This window comes from Leptonychotes weddellii, chromosome 5 (genome assembly GCF_054177405.1).
Source record: "Leptonychotes weddellii isolate Sample4059 chromosome 5, ASM5417740v2, whole genome shotgun sequence".
Classification (NCBI taxonomy): Eukaryota; Metazoa; Chordata; class Mammalia; order Carnivora; family Phocidae; genus Leptonychotes; species Leptonychotes weddellii.
The window spans coordinates 124,208,377-124,233,604 of record NC_138373.1 but is presented as its reverse complement, the minus strand read 5'-3'; the positions used below and the strand labels follow the sequence as shown (position 1 = coordinate 124,233,604).

General features: G+C 35.9%; 1 protein-coding gene across 3 annotated transcripts in view; it reads right to left on the bottom strand.

Annotated features, from left to right (window-relative positions):
- Positions 1 to 25,228, bottom strand: part of SYT1 (synaptotagmin 1) — a 479,618-nt gene that overhangs the window by 378,619 nt on the left and 75,771 nt on the right. For all 3 annotated transcript variants that reach the window (XM_081822128.1, XM_081822125.1, XM_081822126.1), the window contains exon 2: positions 22,372 to 22,493. The gene's annotated coding sequence lies outside the window, so the exon portion shown is untranslated. The remainder of the gene's footprint in view (positions 1 to 22,371; positions 22,494 to 25,228) is intronic.

Below are 25,228 nucleotides of genomic sequence, written 5' to 3'. Positions count from 1 at the left end.
GAGTTGTTGCTCTTCTTTTCTTCGATCTCCTGTTGAGTTTGTAGGTGTTCAGAATGGTTTGATCCGTATCCAGCTGAATTCCTGAGAGGAGACGAAATCCAGGTCTCCTACTCCTCCGCCATCTTGCTCCGCCCCCTGTTTCTGATTTATTTGACCCATTTTCTGTATTTTGCCTGACTGAACTTGGGTGGGTGGAGTAAAGCAGGTCCATGGGTTTGCTGGGTATGAAGTAGGACTCTATAGCATCCTCAAATCATACTGTGCTTTGGGGTCATTCTTACATTTGATGTTTGATGCAGTATTTAGAAACCTATCTCTTGACCAGATAACAGTGTCAATGTGGTCTTGCTGAATTTGGGGGATCTTTGAGAACACCCTTTACTATTAGCAACAGAAATAACCATCAAGGGAAGTTTAAAGCTCTTCCCCCAAGGTTTTAACAACGTTCCAGTAAGACCCCAAGCCTTCAGAAACCTAGCAGAGTTCCCATTTCATGTTTTCCTCTTAAATTGGTATCAATAAAGTATAGTTTGTAGTCAAAGGGAAAAGTTATTTTTGTGAGATTCTCTTGTAAAATCTTGGAGCCAACCCTTCCCCTGTGCAAAAATTAGTGTTCAGTAACATTTCCCTAAGCCAGAACCATAGCTGCAGAGATGACCAAGGGATTCTCTTGAGAGCAGCTGGACTTTAATATGGAACAGAAATGTTATATTCATTAAAAATTACTATTGATGCCTACTTTTTATAGTTTACTGAATGCACTGAGGCTTTGAAACATAAAAGTCACAGCAAAACCTGAGAAAGATCTTTCGGTTCTCTTAAAATGGTATGCACGTGGAAAGAAAGAGGTAAAATTATACTCATAATTGTATAGGTAGACCTTTTTATAACAGTAATGGATGGGGAAAGACCTGGATTATTATGAAGCTGACATGTGGACAATAGTAAACAGTTCAGAAACTTCAGGCAAGCTTTTGACTCTAAACATGTATAATGTTACATAGTAAATCTTCCTTTCTAAAGGAAAAGATGTCCTTGTCAATGTAAATTAAAGCTGAATCAAAATAACAATGCAGTTCATTCAAACAGCAATTAATTTGGGGATTAGTTACATGTTTGGGGCTACTTCTTGTTCCTTCCCCGCCCCCCTTCTGGTGAGCCTCAGCAGCAAGGGCAGGAATTGTGCACAGAGTCAGAGGAGATTGAGTAAAATCCTCCATTATTCCTTCCCAGCCTAATCTACTTTAGAGAACCAAAAGATGTAGATATTTAATAGAAATTAATCTCTTTCTGTTATTCAGTCTTACAATGCTTCATTCTAGTACTGATTACACTGATGTTCTAAGATATGCTGGTGAAATGCTGTTGTAATACAATTTCTTTGCCTCTAGAAACGAAAGCTCTTGAGATGGCTCTGGCTTACATAGCTGCTCCAGGTGATTACATCTTTACACAGATGTTAATTACTCTCAGGAGAAAGCTGCCCAAATTGTCATGTGAGTAGAATAATCTTGCAGTGGATACCAAAGAGTGACTTGAGGGCTATAATGGGTATTGTTTTTCACCTTTGCTGAGATCTGAACTCCACTTTTGATGAATTTGGGGCAGGGGGCAAAAACTGTATAAATGGTAGCCAGCTCATCACAAAATGGGTTACTAAAAGTGGATATAGGCTTTAGCTTTTTAGCTTACTCTAAAGTTTGGGCTCAGCTTCAATGAGACCAAAGAGGCAGCTATGCTAGGGATTTCTTTTTAAAACTTCAGCCAGTGTCTCTCAGACTTTACTGTGCATTAGACTTGCTCTGGGGTGGGGGAGGGGGGATTGAGGGGGATTAAAAGATCTTGATGTCCTGGCCTCAATTTGGACCAATTTAATTAGAATCTCAGGAGCAGAACCCGGGGGTCAGTATTTTTTAAACTCCACAGGTGATACCAGCGTGCAGCTGAGGTTGAGAATCCCTGGCTTAGCTGCTCTGTCTGTGGGACTCAGGCTACCGTCTGGGGGTCCTCAGTGCGGCCTTCACAGAGGGGACTGTCAATGGAAAGACAAAACGAGGGTCCTAAGAAGAAAACAAAAGCCCTCCTGCATTCTCTATTGATGGGTGGAAGCAATAGTTTCAAAATAGTAACACAGAACAAAGGACTCCCTCCAATCAAAACAAAGCAAAACACACAAAAAGATGCAACTTTTAAAGTAAATGTGAAAGAACTAGAAATAGCGACAGATGGACCATTCAGTGAATTATCTTATAAAGGGGCAAACTACATGGACATCTCATTCGCCTCTCCTCAAAAAACAAAGTACAGTAACATATGAACAACTATAATATTTTATTGATCATAGCTGGTGCAATTAAACATTAAAGACTTGCCTTGGTGTTTTGTTAATGCTTCAAGACACAGGGATACTTTAGGTGGTTGAATTCTTAGAGTAGATCATTAATATTAAAGACTGGGGAACAATATCTGGGAAAGAGTAAGTTACACCGGCAGGTGGATTGTAGAGTGAATCTACTCAGGAGGAAATATGTAAGGGGCCAATATAAGAAGCAATTTGATGATAGTAATCCCAAACTGAAGCAATATTTAAGAAAATCCACACATTTTGATGGATTATCAAGTTCTGTGTCACTTTATGAGTGAAAAGAAGCATTTAACTTTCTTTGTTTTGCCACCAGCTTACTATCAGAAAACAAAACAAAACAAAACAAACCAACCCAAAACATTGTATGATTCTTAAGAGTCTGTTGGCTTTACCTTTGTCTTTACCACATGCCTGGCACTCTGAATATAGTAGGAATTTAGGAAAATCTTTGCTAAATACAAGAATAAAGAAAACCGTCAGACTGTATCTAAGCCTGGCCAAACTCAGAAAGTCTGGATATTTAAAAGGAATTGTATATTGGACACAGGATTTTATCTTCTTCAAAACTAGTATCAGAAAACAAAAGTAGTCCCAGATTGAACTATTTGAAATTGCCATTTTTACATGTCAAAATGAGTCAAGTAGCAATTTTATGTGGTTCAAAAAATGTGTTTTTCTTTTGTTTGCTTCTTTAAAACTGAGTTTAACATAAATGAGCACAGTCTGTTTAGTTTGAAAGTTTTTCTTTCCAGAAGCTGAATATTATGGATGTGCAACTGCTTTTAGAAAGACAAAAGTGGGGTCCCAGTGGAATAGCTGATTTTCTGACTGGGCATTCACATCAGTAAGCAGTATGCAAATTAGCATTACAGGGCCTAATGTCAAAGGCTTAAAATATTCAAGGATGGCTGATTTGATGCATCAACCTGATTTCACCAAGAATGTGGAAAATGATTACTCTGGAGGGAAAATACCCAACTCACAAAAAATAAAAATACAAGCATGTGAATATTACTGTCCTTCCTTGCAAGATATACTCTGCCCAAATGATTATGCAGCTCAGTCAATATTTGAGCACAGCTGCTTGTTCTGATAAGGAATATATTTTTTCCTATGATTATATGTCCTTTCACAGATTGGGGTCCAGGATAATTTAGGCCCGACAGTTTCATATTGTTATTAGAAATAGAGAAATGTAATGCAGGCTCTGAGTCTTTAGATATATAGCTATCGGAGTGGATGAGTTGTGGGGTGATGTGTGAGGATTTTATTAGCATAGAGCAGCCATCTTGTTGCTCACAAAAAAATGCCAAAGAACAAATATCAAAGTACATAGAGTAAACGAATAGAGAATTCTCTCTGCAGTAATCTTAGCATGCTGAATTTCTAGGAAAGGCACCTAAACGGTTCTTAAACAAGGATGTACTGATCTATTTGCTTTCTTCCCACAAGTGTCCGACTAGATGAACATTGTGAGTTGCTAGATATCCCTTGCACATAGACATCTGCAGCTCATCTACTTGACTTAATACAACAGCACGACTACCAAGAAGACCCAAGGCAGTCACAGACATTGGAGATACCACTGTACTCCTTCCTTCCAGTATTCCTGAAGAGTTGGTCTGTGCTCGGGATTGCGAGTGAGAAGTTTTGTTTTTGGTTTTCTTTTTACATTGTACTGCATGACCCAGCTCCTTAGACCAGTAGCTTTTAAAGATTTTTCAAGTTTTGACGCATGGTAAGAAATACATTTCTTACCGGTTACAAACCACTAAGATGATTCTAGGACCCATTCATATGTCACCACCTACTATTTAACGAGCATTATTTTAAGTTATATCTTAATAGAACCTCATGCCACTGACAAACTAGAAGTCAAAAGAGTTTGGAAACCTTATCTACCTTCACTTCTTGTCTGAGATGATGTTGGGAGGACTCTTTTAAATTGTTGCATAAATAAAAAGAATTTAAAAGAAATCAATTATTACATATAAAAGACAATATGCTGGAGGGGGTGAGTCACCTTGCCAAGTCACACACAGGTAGCTGGTAGGGTTAAGAGTCAAGTCCAGGTATAACCACTTCTAAAACTCTTAAATATTTCAGTCCTCACACTGACTTCCAGGTGCTATCTGTTGTTTGTGGCACTCGGGGCATAGCTAAAAAAGGAGCTATCCCTTTCTTTTTTCTTCCTCCCAAGGAGATATTGAGTTGGGGAAAAGGCAACAGTATGAGAGGGACAATGACCCTGGTGAGCAGCCTGGCCCTCAACTTGCCCATGGTCCCTCAAAATAAATATTCCAGGAAATAATGACTCTTCCTGTAATAACCCTCACTACAGAATACTCAGCTATTTTTTTTTCCCTCAATCAGTAATCCACACAGAACCAAATCAGCTTGGCACACACATACTGATCCATTAAACAATTCAGCATGATTTTATAAAATCTATAAATAAATTCAGTGCTTACATGCAATTATTAGTTTTATAAACAGCACCAAAAATGACGAGACTGAGAAAACTTGTTAACCTGGGAAAGGGTTCATAGAAAGGGCAAGGCTGAATGTCTGAGTTTTTCTAATCACATTTGAAAATCAAATTTATTTCTCTAGAATTTTCTTGGATAAAAATGGCTGATTTATGATTTTAGATCAATGATGAAAAATCTTCCTTTACATAAAATGATTCCGAATGAATAATTCTTCCCTTCTTTTAATTATAAATCTAAGTTTACTTTCATCTGTGAAATCCAAAGGAAACAGAATTAATTATGTAGGGGTCCACAATTGTTAAATGTCTACATTTTCATGTTTTTGGCATTGGCCATAGGCCAAAGAGACATGACACTCGACTACAAATTTTCTAAGAAAGGAGAAAATACAAGGCTAATACAGAATATTAAGGATTTGGGTTAGATATAAGGAAGAGTTTCTACAAGATATTGTGAGACTCCTTTTTCAGAAGGCCTTTACAAATGACAAATCTGCATAGGCAGGCAAGAATTACATAACTTCTTAGGATATCTTCTCATATTATTTTTCCCTCAAACGTTACTTTAATTTTGATAATTATCTAAGATCTACACCAATGGACCAAATACAGTTAAAATTAAAAAAAGAGCGAAGAGTAAAGTCTCCTAATTCTCACCACATTTCTACTCCTAAATTGTTAGGCAAAAATAGAAGGGTTGTTGTTCTGAAGTAAAAAAGAATAAGATAAGTACCAAAGAGCCCATTCATGAAATGATGATACCTTAAAAGTAAAAAGAAGATTCACATAATACCATTCTATCTTGCTTTGTTTCAATGATTTATTCCTTCAAAGGAATTACTTGTCAAAGAAGTGCTGTCCCTTGCCACTGCTGTTTGTCTTTGATAGCAGTGAGATGGCTTTGCATTGTGCATCCAATGAATTCCCCAACATTGGATGGATGCTTAAATAACTAGTACATCTGGCTGTTGCTTTATATTTCCCTTCTTTATTACATTTTCGGAATCAAAAGTAGATAAGCTCTTACACCAGCCTCTGTTATCAATATCAAGGAGACGCACACCAAAGACATGTGAACAAAATGAAATTTGACATGTCAATAGGAGACAGACTGCTGTAGGAAACTACCAGATAATTAAACTTAAGAAAGAACCTGAATTTCAGACTTCTCACAATACAGTGTGATATGGCAGACACAGATAAGAATTTGTACTTAAAAACACATGCAGTTATCAACTCACGTTGGTTTTTTTTTTTCCTATAATAGAACAAACAGAACAGAGTAACTGTATGGAAGGATGGTGTAAACCAGATAGTCATGATTTAAATGCCAATCGGCGAACTGGATTAGATTTTAAAATTAGAAAAAAAAAATTACCAAAATAGGAGCTGTGGCAAATATATTTTATCACATTGCTTTTTATCTGTGTATCAGAGATTATGACCGTTTTGAGGACAGAGGCCCTCATCTCTTATTTGCTTCTGCCACAGTGCTTGGCATACGGGAGCATCTCAGGAAAGGAATGAACAGTTAATATCTATTAACCCCACTCACAGAAGTGGCAGGTGAATGGCCACATTCACAGGTCACCTAACACATTCACATACATAAGCTTATGTTCACATACTATCCAGTGACCCCTCTTCTAAATGTGCACAAACCCAAAAACTGATTTTCCGGAATTCAGGTTATTCGCCTGTGAATTTTCTAAGCTCTCCTTCTACTATTTCTGATCGTCCCATTTCTGATTCTTCAACAGGTCTATTCCCCATTTTTAGATGATTTAATCTCCTTTTAAAAAAATTGATTTCATTAGCTTTCCAGCACAGTCGCTGGATCAACTATGTTTACATCTGAGCTCTATTTTTTTTTCCTTTCTCAGAGAACTTTCTCTGATGTTTCTTGTTCCCCTTTCTGTTTATCTTACTTAACATACTAGGGGCAGTCTCCAAGTAGGCTGTGAAACACTCAAATGCATCGATTGCATTTTTTTCGTGAAAAATTCTAATGTCTAATTTAGTTCCTGTCACTTAGCAAATGCATTTCAGATAACTTAATCAAGCACCTTCCCTAGATGGGTCACTCAATAGGCCAAATGATGTATATATCCTATGGTTGTGGGTTTTTAAGAAAGGGCATTTGAGTTAGTAAACAAGAAAATTGTGTTTTGTAGATAGGCAAACTAAGGAGCCAGTGGAGATAATCCTTCTGATATTAGCTCCTTTTCCTGTCTGTATTCCAATTTATAACTTGTAGCCCCATAAGCCCACAAATATAGGTGCACTTTTCACAAGAAAGGTTTTTATTTGTATCTTGGCTCATAGGCAAATGACTAATTTTAACATTGTAAAAACACAGTACAAAATTGCAGGCCATTGTTCTCATTCCATTTTTAAATTAAGAGACAGAGGAAAAAAAACCTAGGTTAATAGCTGACAAGTATAAAAATGTATGTGCATATGAAGTCATTATAATCATATGAAGGAGTTTCATAATTAACTTGCTTGCATTTAGTGCCCATCCTTAGACCAATTACTGTGGCCAGGAAAGCACAGTCATGTACTTTAATTCATTTGGTATTTTGAAGTAGGAAATGTGAATTAAAAAGAAAAAAATTTCCTGAGTGAACAGCAAGGGCAAAAGCTGTGAGGCATTTCAAAGAGGAGAAAATGATGGCTCATAAAGATAAAATGGCCATTAGACAGATCTGCTGAATTTAAGTCCACAATAAATATACTTAAGATCATAATATTCTAGGCTTTGTTTCCCCTAAGCTAACATAAAAACAGGAAGTAACCAGAAATCATGCGATGTGTGTGTGTACGTCTCTCTGTGTGTGGCTGTTTAATTCTCATCTATGGTAAGAGATAATCCTTGTAATTACCAGCTTAAGTTCTGGGTTTTGATTTTCTTTCACTTGTAAAAGCAACTAATTATTATTATTATTATTTTATTATTTTATTTTATTATTATTTATTTTATTATTATTAATTATTATTATTATTTTATTTATTATTTATTGATGGGTGATACTCTAGGTGAATGTATGATTTTGTTCTAGCAGTGGCCGTATAAAAGGGATATTCCAGAGAGAAGGTAAAAAATATTTGGAATGTACAGTGGATATATTTTTGGTGTCACCATCCTGTCCTGATTTTAAGTACCATCTATAAGCCAGTGCCTCATGTAGTGGACATGGATGATTACCTTCCCAATATAGCCTCACTTTTTCATTAATGAAAGAACCTCAGCCAGAAGAAGTGACTCATGCTTGTCTTATCAAGTTTAGATAATACCCTTCTCCCTTTGCAAGGAATGGTTTAGGGATGGGCGTTCGATATTGCTCTGGACAGGAAGACACTGGGGAAGTCTGCTGGTAAATTTCTAGAAAAGATTTTGCTCTCCAATTAGGAGAGAGAGCTCTATTTTTTAAAAAAGTCCTTTTCTGCCACACTCTCTCCTTTCAGCTATCCTGCTTTCTCTGTTGCCATGCGACAACATGATACTTGGATTGCAGCACCTCTGCTGCCAACATGGGGCATATGCCAAGAGACTCCCATAGAGGCTGGCCCAGGTTTTGATAGCAATTATCTGCAGGATCAAACTGGGTACTCCCTAAAGTTAGATTTCATAATTAGACATAATAAGGTGACATAATAATAAATGTCACTAATAGTTAATGAACTTTTAGTAAGGTGTTCCTTAATTTGCTACTGAGGAGTTTACTTCATACAGATCTCATTTTGATATCTTCATTCCATTCTTTTCCCCTGGGGCCAGCCTCCCATATCTAACTGCCTATTCGACATCTCTTGGATGTCCAAGGAGAATGTCAAAACTACCATGTAAAGAATGAAACGTGTTTTCTCCTCCCTCGCCTGTTCCTGTTGGAGTCTCTCCCTTCACAGTAAATGGTTTCACCAGGTTGTTCAAGGCAAAAACTAAATAACTAAATAATCAACATGTCTTATAGGTGCTACTTTCAAAATATGTCTCAAGTCTCTTTACTTCTCATGATTATCCTTTCATGAAGGATAATCTTCATGATTATCTCGCCTCTGGTAGTTTGTCTGTAATACTGCAATAACTTCCTGTTGGCTCTTTGCCTGAACTTTTGATACCTGAATATCCTCCTGCACAGAAACTGGAATGAACTTTTAAAATAATCACTTTATGGTATCCCCCCACAAAAGACCCTCTAGTGGCTTCCCATTAGATGAGGTGGAAGAGCCAAGCTCTGTCCACTTCCCACAAGGCCCTGCATGAGTCAATGTCAACCCAGCTCCTCAACTTCATCTCCAAGCCCATCCCTTCTCACATCCTTCTCTAGTTACTGTGTCTTCCCCATCTACCTTCTCTTTTCCAGGAGACATTGTCAAGATTGTAACATTTACATTGGTTGTTCAGAAATGGCCTCTTTGAGAGGGTGACTTTACGTAAGTCCCTAAAGGATGTGAAGGAGGCAATCTTAAATTCTCATCTCCTCCTTTGCACATATCAATAACGTGTTTCAATTTTACCATGGATATCTTTACTATATATACGTCTGCATTTTATATGTAGATCTTGTTTCTTGTCTGTTTCCCCAAGAGAAGGTAAGTTCCATGAAGGCAGTAATTTGGTCTATTTTGCTCCCTGTGATATTCCCCAACCCCAGGTAGTATAATGCCTGATACATTGTACATGTTCGAGAAGTATTTGTTGGGTGACTGAATTAATAAGTGACTGAATGAGGGATGGTAATAAGTCTGATCTCATGACCACATAGAATAGTGCTCTGAACAGTAAATGTTGGTTGAATAAATGAACAGTTTCTTATAGGAGGCAAAAGATTCCTCCAAGCTCCATTACTGTTTTCATCTGGCAGGATCGTTTACAGGCTGGCTGTTGTTGAGGTTTGTTGCATCTCTTTTTGTGAGGACTATTGGTCTGTGGTTCTCTTGTAATGAATGTGTCTAGTTTTGGTGTTTGGATAATGCTGGTCTCATAGAATGAGTTAGAAATACTCCTTCTGCATCTATCCTCTGTAAGGGACTGTAGAAGACTGGTACGATTTCTTCCTTAAACGTTTGGTAAAGGTCATTAGTGAACCTGTCTGGACCTGGTATAGGCTGGCTTTTTAGGGTCCATTTTATTCATCCCTATGCAAACTGAATATCAAGTGGTAACTAGGTATGCAGAGTACTACAGGCTCCAGTAAAGTTCTGTATCCCCACTCAAAGAGGTAGCAGGGCGGGTTATGTATAGTCTTCAGGTTCTAGTAAGGACCTTATATACTTGTCTGGAATGAGTATATAACTAAATGATATAACAAGGTGTGAATAAAACAATGAACTCATACTCATGGATCCAGCCTGAAACTTTGTATTTCCTGTGTGTTTGTTTTTTGTTTTTAATATTTAGAAAAAGTTTAATGTTTTCTTTACCCAATATGTGACCTCACGGGCCCATCAGCCTCAGAACCCTTCTTCTATATATCTTTTTGTCCGTGAAAAAAAAAGGGACTATTTAAAATAAAAATATACTTGATGAGGTCAAAAACTCATTGAAAGAAATGTCCCAGAAAGGCTGCCTCCACTTTTGCACTGATGGTAATTAACACAGTGCCTTCCCAGGGTTTGTCGCGAAATGCTTCCTTGTGCATAACTGGCTCTAAAAACAGTTCCAAAATATTTTCAACAGTGACAGCATTTTTAAAATCTAAGATGACCGCAGTGAAGGACAACACTCATTTGGATATAAATTCCAGTACATGAGCTTTTTTTAAAACAGGAGTTTTGTTATTTCATGGTCATGCTTCATAAAATTTCAGTGTTGCTCTATTCTGCATTGTGGCTATATTTTAATAAGAAATACTAGCAATATTGAGTCAGTTTTCCACCTATATTCAGAGCCTCACAATACTGATGGCATTGTAGGAAAGAAGAAAGGTATCTAACCCTTCATGTGTATATGGAAAGCCACTCACCACAGTCCAGAATCTTATACAGAAACAAGCAAACAGGTAAATATTCTGTTCCATGAACTAAATGTGAGCATCCATATCAATGAGTATATGACTTACATTCCACAAGGGTGAAAAAAGTAGTTTCAGGACATGAATGGAAAGGCTTAATGCAGAAGAATTACTTTTCCCCTGTTAGGAACTTTGTTGTATATAAACAAGAAGTTTCAGTGTAAGAAACTAAGTAACTTGCTCTGTCTTATAGAATAAATATATTTAACATTTACTTTCTGAGCAGTAAATAATAGGAAAGGCAATTTTCAGTCATTACAATGTGTTAGCTAAAACTTTACAAACATTTTTGTAACCTTTAAATTACGTTTCTGGTCCCTGGGTGGCTCAGTCAGTTAAGCGTCTGCCTTCTGCTCAGGTCATGATCTTAAGGTCCTGGAATCGAGTCCCTCATCAGGCTCTCAGTTCAGCAGGGAGTCTGCTTTTCTCTTACCCTCTGCGCCTCCCCCCCCCCCTTGCTGGTGCTGTCTTTCTCTCTCTCTCTCAAATAAATTTAAAAAAAATCTTAAAAATAAAATAGTTTCATTAAAGAAAGAAGAAAAACTACCAACTAAAAAAAAATTAGGGGGAAAACACAATGGATTTTTCTAAACTGTCCAGTGTTCTAAGGTATCGGAGATCTATAACCTAAATGGTATGTTAGAGATATACAAAAGAAACTGGAGTACATGTTTGATAGCAATATCAATTCAACTTATGATGAACACAAAGATTATTTTTTATAAGTTCAGGTACATGCACGTAAATCATCTTCCCTACTCACCAGAGACATTTCTTTCAGTAGAGAAACACAAACTGTTAGATTTTTGGTTTGAATGCTTTTATCTATGCAGAAGAAACTGGTGGGAAAACACTGCCACTCCTGTCTTTACCATAATGGAATCAGAGAAGACCAGCTAATTGAATTGAATTGAATACTAAGCTACATGAAAATCAGGCAAAATTTCATATAGTTTTTAAAGTTGTATATAAATTTCCTTCCTTTTTGTTTTCTTTTAATTTCTCTTCCGTCTCCAAAGTGCTTTTATAAAGAAAAAATACAAGGATGTTGGTAAATAAAAATAGATTAATGTCAATTTTCCTGACTACAGACAATTTTTATTGGAGGAATACTTTTTGAAACGATTTCCTTTGTTGATTTTGGTAGATTGTGTGAGGAGAAATTTTGCATCCAAAATAAACTTGAAGCCTGTTGATCATAAGTCAGTCTAAAAAATTTACTCAAGTAACTAAATTATAAAATCAAATTTTAAAACTAAATATCTTTACAGTAGATTAAAAACCTCCAATATTTTTGAAATTAAAAGTTCTAAAACAACATAAAATATTCATTATCATGTCTTCTACCTGGAATGTGCCCATTAATATGTAGGGGGTGTGAGGAATGTGAACAGGATCGCTCTATGCCTGGAGGAGTGCTTTCTTTGATGTTAAGACAGAGTGATCATTTCTCCTCTGGAACATCAAGACAACCATTAAACCTAAAGGATTAATCTAGTCAGTCTCTGTACTCAGCTGCCATCTTGACAGGGAGCCATTTTGGAAAGATAATATTTTCCTAAAAGATTTTTTTTTTCAGGTTTGCCTTTGCCCATTTGGAGAGTAATAACAAAATCATAAAATAACTTATCACCTAGAAAACTGTCATGTTATGCTCATATTTCAGAAAACCTTCAGATTTATTACAATAAGCTTTCCAAGTACAGTTTCAATATTTATCTATAAATATGTGAGAGTTAGGAAATATTAAAAAATGCATCTTTCCATTGTCAGCCAGAATTGTATTAAAAGTTTTCAAAAAAGACAAATACCTGTCTTTTTAAACAAATTTGGAGCAGATTTCAACATTCTGTCCTGCAGAATATTACATCATCTCATCGACCACTCTTCTACAATTTAGACAAGTTTCTCTCCTTTTGGTCCTCACTATACAATGTTTCTTGTAATGGCATATATTTACTTTATGTCCTCATTTGGTGCTTCATTTTTTCTCATTTTAACATCTTGAAATTTCTTTATTCTTTTTTTTTATAAGATTATTGCACAACCTTTAACTAATTTGGTTACTCCTTCTACATTTTTATTCCTGATATTCTTCAGTTATGGACTTAAATTTGAACTCAGTTCTCCAGTACAGTGATCATGCCCAGGATTATTCCTGTTATCTTTCTACATGGATAGCTTAGAATAATGCTCATTTATAACAGCATTTTAATATTGCCCATCAGTAAGCTATTGTGAGCCAAAAACTCCATCTAATTTTCTATATAGTTGATAGCAAATTTTAATTCACTTTTATATAGTGTGTTTCTTTCATGAATGTTTATTGTTTCTATTAAATTCATTCCTTTGTTTCCTAATTTATGATCATCTTAAATAAATACATTAACTTCAAGAATGAAATAGAATGGGAATAATATACTAGTTATATACTACTATCTTGCTAAGAGCCTTTGAATTGTTAATTATCTTGACACATTCTGTCCAGGACATAAGAAACATCACAGGCATATAAAGGACTATAATTGATTTGTAAATGTTCTAATCAATTTAAGAGGTAGAGAAGTTATTTACACACATTTGTCTTAATAATTGGTCTTTTTCTAGGAGCTCTTAAGTTTTTGTCCTGGGTAAAGGCTCAGTCTTGTTAAGCTACTCAGTCATTAGTCTATGCTCTTCTATCTTCTTCATGGAATTACTTGTTTCAATACGGAGAAGTTGTGAATGATCATAAGCTGTCTGGTAAGAACTTACTCCAATGATCCCAACAATCTTTTCTACAACCCCTAGCTCAGCTATCCTCTATTTCTTAGGTGTGCTGGGCAAGGGATTGGTATAAAGTTTTAGCCACTAAATTATTTATAAAATTTTCACACTATTCCAGAATATTTGAGCAAAATAGACATTAATATATGTGTATGTACATCTAAATGTCTGGATGTGCATTTTGAAATGCACAAGGCTACTCTAATGACAGTTCAAGAATTAGAAGGATGAACTTAGGAGAGCATACAGATTTCACATTTGAAGTTGCTGTTAAGAATAATGGCAATGCGGGCGCCTGGGTGGCTCAGTTGGTTAAGCGACTGCCTTCGGCTCAGGTCATGATCCTGGAGTCCCAGGATCGAGCCCCGCGTCGGGCTCCCTGCTCGGCGGGGAGTCTGCTTCTCCCTCTGACCTTCCTCCTTCTCATGCTCTCTGTCTCTCATTCTCTCTCTCTCAAATAAATAAATAAAATCTTAAAAAAATAATAAAAAAAAAAAGAATAATGGCAATGCTAGAAACTTACAACCTGAAAAAGGTAAATGGTCAGGACAGTGCGCAGTTTCCACATTTCAGGCCACTTAACTAGCTGTCAAAAGGGCACCTCTTTCATGCCATTAAAATTCTCAAACATTTGGGATGCCTGGGTGGCTCAGTCGGTTAAGTGTCTGCCTTCAGCTCAGGTCATGATCCCAGGGTCCTGGGATCAAGTCCCACATCAGACTCCTTGCTCAGCGGGGAGCCTGCTTCTCCCTCTACCTGCCGCACTCCGTGCTTGGGCCTCTCTCTCTCTGACAAATAAAATCTTTAAAAAATTTTTCAAACATTTGATACATAAAGATATGCTAGCAATGAATTTGGTCTTTAATAATATTCCATTGATGATAACGTATTTTGGTTTAGTGAATCCCCGAATAACCAAGTTTTCAAGCTTAAAACATTTACAACCAGGGTTTCACTAAAATGCAGAGAATACATATTTTGTTACTCAAAATTTTTTATGAGTAGTGAACTTCTTTAGCCATTTCCTGAGAATGTATTTATTTTTCTCTCACTCTTGAAAAAATAGTTTACATAAGCATGGAATTTGAGTTTGCTGTTTTCCTTCAACACTTGAAATGATTATTTTTTCATTACCTTTTTATATACTGTCTGTTCTAATTGATTTTTAAGGTCTTTGCATTATCTTTGGTGTTCTGTGGCTTTGTTACAGTATCTATGTGTGAATTTGTTATTATTTATCTGGCTTGTGCCTGGGAATGATTCTTTATATGGTATTCACATCTTTCTTCAAACATGGAGAATTCTCAGCTATTATCCTACAATTATCCATCTGCAATTCCTAGTAGATATATGATGTACTTCTTCATTTTATTCCTTCCTGTCTCTTAACTTTTCCATACTTTGACACTCTTGTGCTCATTCTAGATAATTTCTTCAGATATAACTCATAGCCATTAATATTCCCTTAGGCCATTTCTCTTTTCCTCCTTAAAGTTTTCATTAAGTTTTTAAATTTGAAAACTATATTTTTCTTCTCTTTGAGTATTATTTCTTTTTCAAATTTGCTAATTTATTTTTATAAAGTCCTCCTGTTGGTTTCTACTTCTTCACTTTTTTCTTTACAATTATTTTTCAAATTTTTAGGATTCTAGCTGTTAGTGCCTGCTTATTCTTCGTTATGTTGGACAATTCTCATGTGGGGCCTTTATCATTGTTTAATTGAAAAATCATTTTCAGGATTTTTTTTTTTAATTAAGGGGTCCTGTGTGCTCTGGCTCAGATAGGTTTCTAAACAAAATTGTAGGTTTCCACTAGTTCATGTACAATTTTGAAGGAATCATGCACTGTGAATAATATAAATTTAAACCTCATACTGGTATATACCACGGCCTGGTGTTCTGACTTGTCACAGTAGAGCTACTTTTTTCCCCCATTTCATCTAGATTTCTAGGCAGACAGGCTCTAGTCACTTCCCTGGATCAATGGGTACAATTTTCTAGCTGCTTCATCAAAGAGAAGGCAGCTCTTCTTGGGTCTTGAATATATGTGAGATTTTCAGTTCCAGATCTCTGATCATTAGAGACTTGATAAGGGACCCACCCCTCCCTGTTCAGTCATGACATCAGATCTTAGCCTTTCTACTTATTTTGTACTCTGCTTTTGAGTTCTTTTTTTTTTTTTTTGACCCTTGAGGATTTTTACATTTTTATTTGGCTGATCTATATATTTAGAAATATTTACAATAATATTGCTGTTAAGATATGCATATATGAATAGGAGTGGTGAGTACTTCATCTCAGTTCATCAGGATTGTTGATACAAATTGTGATCAATGATTAATCTAGATGCATGTAGTAAAATTAGAAAATGCTTCAGATAGTTAAGTGTGAATTTTACAATGTTAGGAAATGGACAACTTTCCAGAGTTCATAGCACCTGAAATAATTTTCTAAGCTTCAACATATCCCTCTGTTGCTTCACATTCTTACTGGGTTTTTAAAAAAATATTCTCCTATCTAATACATTTCTTACTGTGGTTCTGTTTCTCTATAGGATTACATCAAGTTCTCTCCCATGTTCATGTGAACTAGAGTATTCTTTTGGGTATGTATATGTTCAAGAAATGCTTAGCCACACATTACTTAAGTGTTTAAATGTATGGCAAAATGAAGATTCTTTAAATGCCTGACAGTTGGGAAAAATATATTCAAATAAAAAAATGAATCCACGCTAAATAAACTAATGAAAGCAACAAAACTTTTGCTTTTATTAAATTACCATAAAAAGTATTTAACTCTCCATAAAATATTTTATTAGGCTGAAATAAGTATCAGCAGAAGCAAATGTAAAAATTTCTATTATTAAAGTGGTTCTCTAATTATATGTTACATTTAAATGCTATTTATTTTTAAGTGCTAATTAGGGAAATTATTAACTTCTGTCCAAGTTCTGCAACTTTTTCAGGATATTGGTTTATCTCTTATATTAAAAATATATACATAGGTTGCCATGTATTTTCTTATCCTCTACTGTCTGCTTTGTATCCGGTATCTTCAATTAAATCATTTTCTTTTCTGTTACCACAGTGAATCCTCTAGAGTCTATTGCTGTTTTTATATTGATTAGATGCATACAATCCTTATTGAATTAAAAAGTGGCTAGTCTAACTTAATCCATACCAAAGTCACTTGACCAGATAGAACAATGGAGCAAAACATTTATTCTGATGTGTCCCAGAATAGAACACTTAATCACTGGAAAATATAATTAAGGAAAATCTCAGGATCAGAAAAGATGGTTTTTGTGAGTTGGTTTGTAGGGTATTTGATTCCATAATGGCCACACTGTAGCTATCTGGTGTTATTTGGGCCCAGCTATCTGGATTAGATTTCTCAGGCAATACAGTTTTGTCTAATATGTAAATTTATGCATTTCCTTGTCCTTTCCATTTAAGGAGATGTAAAGCCTTAAAAGAGTAAGTGAATCAGATAGATTTTAGTGCATGGTTGACAACAGTAAGAATCAGTAAGGTTAAAGAGTAGGATCCAATAAAGATTGGAAAAAACTTGGAGGAAAAAAATGTAGAAAATAAATGATTTGAGTTAGTGGATAACTCATATTTTAGTGGGTCTGAATATTTATGTATTTGTTCTTTCAGAAGGGTCTGTCTCTCCACTAACATAAAATTGCTATGAGAACAGAAGCCTGGACATAGGGCTTAGAAAAGTGACTGGCATATGAAGTACTTAACAAATATCATTGTTTTTGTTTTTTTTTTTAAGATTTTATTTGACAGAGAGATACAGCGAGAGAGGGAACACAAGCTGTGGGAGTGGGAGAGGGAGAAGCAGGCTCCCCGCTGATCAGGGAGCCCGATGCGGGGTTCAATCACAGGACCCTGGTATCATGACCTGAGCCAAAGGCGGATGCTTAACCGACTGAGCCACCCAGGTTCCCCACAAAAATCATTGTTGAATAAATAAATTGAATAAATAAATGAGTGAACTCAGGCTCCATGATGGTCAAGTTTTGTTGGGCCAAGGGAGAGTAGAAGACAAAGACATATTAATTGGAAACCTAAGTACAGGGAACATGGAACAAGTTTATATATGAAGATAACGGGTGATACAGCACCATTCAAGCAGTTTTGAAGTATCGCTTCAAAGGTTTGGGGAGAAAAGCATTTGGGAAATACATACAAGGTTGGGTAGTGATATCATTGTTGTCTTATTAAGCTCAGGTTTCTTTTTTTAAGATTTATTTATTTATTTGAGAGAGAGTGAGCAGATGGAGAGGCAGAGAGAGAGAAAAGCAGACTCCCTGCTGAGTGGGGAGCCCAACATGGGGCTCCATCCCAGGACCCTGAGATCATGACCTGAACCAAAACCAAGAGTCAGACACTTAACCAGGTGAGCCACTCAGGCATCCCTAAGCTCAGGTTTTCACAGTTTTTGAAAGATGCAAAATAGAGATTGAGATAACTCACACAGGCATTGACTGTCCTAAGACTCTCCTTCAGATATTATCAACCCTCCATCTTATCCTTTGTTCTTATTTCTTGAGAATGGAATGGAAAAGGGGGCGGGGGGTTACCCATAATTAAAGAATCCTTTAACAACTTTCTTCAATGGAAAATAAACTATTTTTTCCCCTAGTGGAATATCCAGAGTGAAGAGGGATCTTAGGAACCCAGATGATGAATTCTCTTATGTCTCAACCTAAATAGTATTAATAGAGATTCTAGAAACTTTCTGTTTAGACAATTATTTTTTCTGAAAATTTAATTGATAGAGAATTATGGGCCCCTTTTCAGGAAAGTTTTCTAATTTTTTGTTCTTATACTGCAAATTAGCCTAGTAGTGAGGCTTAGATCAAAGCAAGAGGTACTATACGTCACAGGCTTTTATTTTGAAATTAAATTTTTTTTGAATGGAGAATTTTAGTCATGAGGAAATATTCTGTTTTTCACCTCTAACACTTGTTCTTTTGGTTAAATGGAAGTAAAGGGGGCTCTACCTGGGACTGCTAAGACCTTAACATCCAAAGAATAGAGGAAAAATAAGATAAATACACCACTATTTGGGCCTTATTCCCTGGATTATTCATACTCCTGGTCCTCCATCCCCAGGTACAGTGACTGCCTGTTCCCTCACACCATCAAATTTAATTAACAAAAAAATAAAGAGAAATAGTAAAATAGAAGTATTTCAGCACGTGGGTGGCACGGTTGGTTGAGCATCTGACCCTTGGTTTCAGCTCAGGTGGTGATCTCAGGGTTATGGGATAGAGCCCTGCACTGGGCTCCACATGCTCAGCATGGAGTCTGCTGGAGATTCTCTCTCCCTCTCCCAATGCCCCCACCCCCTGCTCCTACCTCCTGCTCTCTCTCTCTCTAAAATAAGTAAGTCTAAAAAAAAGAACAGAAAAAGTGGAGTTCAGTAAAGCCTTGAGTGGAGGTCAAGTAATTCAGAGAAAAAGCCATCAGTAGAAGTCCATGAGACTCACAAGTTCTCTCTTCCCACTATTCCTTGGTGCTCACTGAATAAACATTCATGCTCTTTGTCTCTGCTTAAACATTTCCTCTGTTCATCTGCTTTCTAAATTAATGTATAACTACTATATGTATGCATTCATTTAAAATCATTGAATACACCTGAGTTACCAACATAGCCATGAATCACTATCCTTTCTATTCAGTAGCTAGTCCAATATGCTAGTCCAATAGCGACCCACACTTGAGACCACTTTGCCCCTCATCCTCTAGCTCTACTCAACATCTCTTCCCTTCCGTCCATCACCTTTTCCTCTACTCAGGAGAATACAGCTCCTGTCATCACTAATTTCTCTGTGTTTTATAAAAACCTTACCTTCTCTTTTGATTTCTCATTCACTTATAGTCAAATTTGCTTCCCTTTAGAGCTGTTACTCAAAGTAAACACGATTTTCAAAAGTATGTTATTGAATTGGTTTAATGTTTTGGAATCATATAGTACCGTTTTCTACTATTTTTCACTTCAAAGCTCTATTTCTACAAATCATATGATTTGACTATGATTTTGTGGATTTCAAAAATTGACTCTGAACATCTAACATCATTTATAGCATTGTTTTTATGTGAAAGTGATGTTAGAGTCCTGAATATTTAATTTACAAATTAAGGTTTTGAAGCACAGTCCCACTGAAGCTAGTGCCTGCTTAAATTGCAAATGTGATCTTTAAAACTACCTGAAAACCAAGAATATTTTTATTTATAAAAGGATTCTTATGGATTTGGAAAACAAATTATTCCAATAATTTTGGGACATGTTTATAAAATAAGTTCACCTAAAGATTTGTTTTAGATCCTTGTCTCAGTGGATTCTACCATGTAGGAAGGCAGAATTAATTTTATTGTTCAAACATTATCTGTAGTTTTCCTATTGGATCTAATGTTGCTTTCTGCTCTCATCCCATGCGAGTTCTGTCTTTTCATGGCTCAAAAGACAATTCTTTGTCCCTAATTCCTGCTTACGTGTATGCTTACTTCTGAAGTAGGCATATTAAGTTGGCAAACAAGGTATAATTTGTTTGCACTAAAAATAAAAGGATGAGAAAATCCTCTTACTAAAATTAGACAACATAGAAATGCTCTCCTATGAATAAATGGGGAACCCTTAACACAAAAGATTTTACTTATTTGCACCAGTAAATTATCTTTTGAAAGTTCAACACCCATGGGACTTGTCTCAATGGAAACCATAACAAAAGTACATGTTGAAATTCCTAACCAAGTGGTGCTTATTAGACATACCTAATGTTGAAAGAATAACTTGGTATTTAGAAAGCCTTGTAAGACTAAAGATTCAAATGAGAAAATAATAATTGTATAAATTATGGATTTAATACCTTTTGCCATTGTACAGATCATTTATTATTTAGCAACTTTGGGAAGCTTTTAAATTAATAGATCTTCTTATCCTTGCCATCCTTAATATTGAATTTTTAATTTCAATATATTTAAGGCTCATATTAAAGGGGAAATAAACAGTTTAAAATCCCTTGTACAGTCTCAGTAAATATAAATATGTAGGGAAAAATCAAAATCAAAATTTAATTTCAATATTTTCATTTTTGATATCAATTCTATGTCTATAGTTTTATCATGCTCTCTTTTCAGCTGTTTCCTTGCTCTCAAATTGTAGAGTAGTGGTTCTTAACCTTTGGAGTTCATTGGAGTCATCTGATATACATATTTAAAATGTTGGTTCTAGAGCCTGATCCCAAAGATTTTAATTTAAGTAAGTCTGGCATGAAACCCAGAAATAAATGTTTCTGTAGGTTGGCTTCAGGCTATATTTTCAGGTGTTTCTCAAAATATTTGCAGAATAGAAGACAAAATTGTTTATAGATGGCATTAAAGAAAATAAAATAGAAATATTTTAAGAATTCTATGGTGAGAACCATACTGCCACAGCATCAGCACATGTCCTTCATTATAAAGTTACTGAAATAACATGATACATTAGCACTGTGACAATTAATTCCTAGGAAACTAAAGTACTTTTGATTCTGGATATTTATGCATTTTCAGAACCACTTTAATAGTTCATGTAAAGAAATTATGAGAATTAGTAAAGAAGCATGTTTCAACAATAAAACTATGATCCTGCCTTGAAGTACCATACTGCATGAGAGAGAGGAGAAACTTGTGGTATTGAAACAGTTCATTCTGAAAAGGGGAAGGACTTGTGATATTAAATAAATCTGTCCAATAGGCTTGTGTTATAAGTCATTGCATTTATAAGAGTTGGTTTACTTCTATGTAATTTTAGTATTGGTAACTTACTGTGACCAACTTCCTCAGGAAAAATGAGTAAAGATGCAAATAGTGCAATAAAGTCCTGAAGACACAGTCTTATACTCTAACATCCTTTCTCTTGTACACGATGAGAATAATGTGAAAGCAATTCTTTAGGAATCCAAAACTTCAGTAACACGGGACTCCAAGAATGCCTAGTATGATAATTTAATCACTCCAATTTACTTCATAGAATTGTGTTTATACCTATGAAAGTGTGTGAGAAATGACTTAGACCAAAGAAACAATTTGATTGGTTAATGAAGAGTCTAAGAATGATAATTGAATTTGATGGAATTCATTAGTTAAGACATTCAAGCCTATACTTTACAACCCCAATTACGTCCTCTAACATATGTAATAGTCACAGTGTGATATATGTACTTCATTGCTGAATAAAGCACAGGCGGAAGAGGAAGACATAGTATGGCACAAAGAAACATCAGCCTGGGACAAATCTTGCATCCACTCAGCCCCTTACCCAATCCTCTTGCTTAAATATCATCTGTACAGCAGGGCACAAAACCACAGAGGCAGATGCCATGGCATATTCTTTTAGAATGCAGGGCTGCTCAAGATCATCTACAGATAATGAACCATGACAACTTCAGATTTGATTAAGTAAAAAATGAAAGTTAGAGAAAGCACAAATGTTATATAAGTGGCCAGTGCCCCACCAAGTAAACTAGCACTTCAAGGGCACTAATACTAATTTCAAAAGATGTGAGAAATACTATTTCCTTTGATATCATAAAACACTTTTTAAGGTAAGAGATACAGTCCTTCAGTCTTCTACACAAATGCTTCCCCACCTCCCACCCCACCACATATCATGCGATAGGTATGGGGATAGAGGGATGCATCAACTATCAAAGTTTCTGTTTTTTCCATATACCTGAATTAGGCAGTTGTAACGCAATTTCGAGGACCGAAGCAACAGGCAAATGAACAGTCTTCCAATCTCAATCCGGGCGTTTGTCCCTCAAGCTCTTGCTGGTTCTCGTTTTACTGTTTTCCCTTGAGAGAGAAAATAATAGAAATCATCCATGAAAATGCTGGCCTGCCACTCTGCACTTGCCTTCACTACTGATTGGGTATACAGACTTCTGCTTATGTAGCTCATTCATTATTCACACTGTGCTCTAGCTTCCTCGATTCCTGGTTATGCTAGGTGCTCCAGGCTAAGAAGCAATAAGTATGAATCATGCTGACCTAAAGATAAATCTAGAAGAATAAATGTTTCAAGAGAGCTAGTTTTTTTGCATTTCTTTTGACATTCTGTTCAGTGGCATTGGTCTATTGAGGAGAAATAGCTCATGCTGCCACCGAGGAGCCCAGCGGAATTACCAACCACAGGGAATTATCTCTGAGCAATTCACACTTTGTTTTGCTAACAAGACTCCTTGTTAGGATACTGGAGTGCTATCCTTCTCTGGCAATGTTCCCCCACCTTTCGGAATTACTGAAAAGCTAACTGAATCTATTTTGATTTGTGAATCTCTTTGTAAGCAACAGCAGCTGCAACAGGGCTAATAAAAAGGAAAAGCCTTGCTATTTACCTAGGAAGGACATTGAAATACTGCACATACAAAAACATCCGGGATGTGGAGGAGCTCGATGAAATATTTTAATAGTTCCTTCCTTGCTTGCTTTGTTCTTTCCTCCCACCCTTTCTCCCTCTTTTCCCCCATTCCTTTCTTTTTGCTTTTCTTCTTTTTACTCTGTTTTAATACACTTCTATTTCATGTATCTATTCTTTGATAAAGAGCAACTTATTACCTTATATTTCAGGTTATTAAATAATGATTTTAGAATATGAGAACTCAAAATACTAGGTGAAGTAGCATAATCCTTTCACATATGTAGAGACACAGGCAGGGAGACTTTGTTACCAGCTGAATCTTCTGGTCCCAATTAAGAATGGAGGCTTTACAGATTCTGGTGGCTCTGATAACCAGTCAGACCATTCTGCTCTCTTTACAGTTTGGGTTTCAATTCTCCAGAGGAAGCTCACATGGCAACACCCTGTTGTTTGAGGATTCAAGTTGTCCTACTACAAGATAAATGAATACACAATCCCCTGCAGCTTTCATTATATTGAGAATAGAATTTTATAGTTCCTCTGAAGTTATTAAGGGGTCCTATTTACCAACTAATGGACCGGATTGTTCTGGCATAAATCCACGTAAGAAAATCTTTTGAGGGCTTATTGGGTTTGAGAAAACCTTAGTCCTTGGTTTCAAGGACTAGATGCTGCATAAGAGAGCATAATTTCCTGAGTGGCTTCTGAGCTCCATCTTTGCCTGGCTGAAATAGACAAGGGAGTGTGTCTATTCCAGTCCAGGCTCATTCCAATGTGAGGACTTATTTATTATCTGTGATTTACTCAATGAATATTAATTGAGTAATTATCATGGACCTTATTTTCTTGGCCAGGTCTTAGGGATAAGAAGAGAAAAGATAGTTTCTTGTTGAAAGAGTTAGAGAGACAGATGTGGAAATAAAATATTACTGTATAAATTGTTAAGTGCCACAATGGAGATTTAGAATATACTAGGTGCTGAGGAAGGATTCTTCCCATTCTCAAGGAGAATTCTAATTTTTCATGTCAAAAAAGTAGGAAATATTACCAACCCTGTATGTTCCTGCTAATATGTATGTGTGCCCTTCAGAGTATTAGGCATGAGGTGATCAAACAAAAAGTCCTGGAATTACTTTGCGATTTACACAACTGTGGCTTTTCACAGTTGGATATTTTTTTCAACAATAATTCTAAGCAAAAAGTGGCTTTTCCCACCAGAAAGCATTTAAAACCTTTCTCCCATAGCTACAGAGCCCAGAAAGTATCTGATTCCTTACAGAGCATGGCCACCAGAGTCATTTTCTACATGGTGCAGAAAATACATGAGTTAGCAGTATACACCTACTCTGGAAGCCAAATAGCAAAGATTAAAAACCATCTGTCATTGAGAGTATGAGCCTGCAAGCAAGCAGTAGACTTCCAGCAGAGTCTAGGGCAGGAACAGTGTGTAACACAGATTAAAAAACAAAAGATTCAACTAGAATCATTTGCTTAGTCACATGGTTAAAATGATATTACCAGCTCTCACCAGAACCCACTTTGCCATGTGTTGCATAAAACCATGTGTCGTAAACCTGAAATATTTTTCATGCAAAATCATTCTTTCTCTCACGATTTTTTAAATGCTTATTTTGTGTCAGGCAGGGCGTAAGACACTGAAAGTACATTGGCTATACTGTAAACCAAATGTATATACTTCAAATCTTATAATATTAAAGATTATATTCTTATGGCACAGATATCAATTTATAAAAGTTTGTAGACAAGTAAGTTATGAATTTTAATAGACTGTTTCCACAGAGTGAGAGGTTCCTTTATTTAGCAACTATTTTCTTCTATTGAACATATGTGCTATAAATTTTACTGGGTTAGATATAAAATGCTTTAATATGCCAAACATCTTAAATAATCTAGAGGAACATGCTTAAGATATAATTTTCCAAGAAAAACTACCAAAGGTTATTTGCTTATGATGCCCTTAATTTTGAATTATGCATGTTCATTTTTTTACAGTGTAATTTTTAAAAGGCTAATTTGAGTGTTGTATTAGTATGGAAAATTAACCTTATAGTAGTCAATGTAGGTTAAAAGATCCAGTGAACCTTGGTAAAACATAAAAGACTAGTTTATGATGCATCACTTGGGTTTTTGACCTTATGTATAAGCAGAT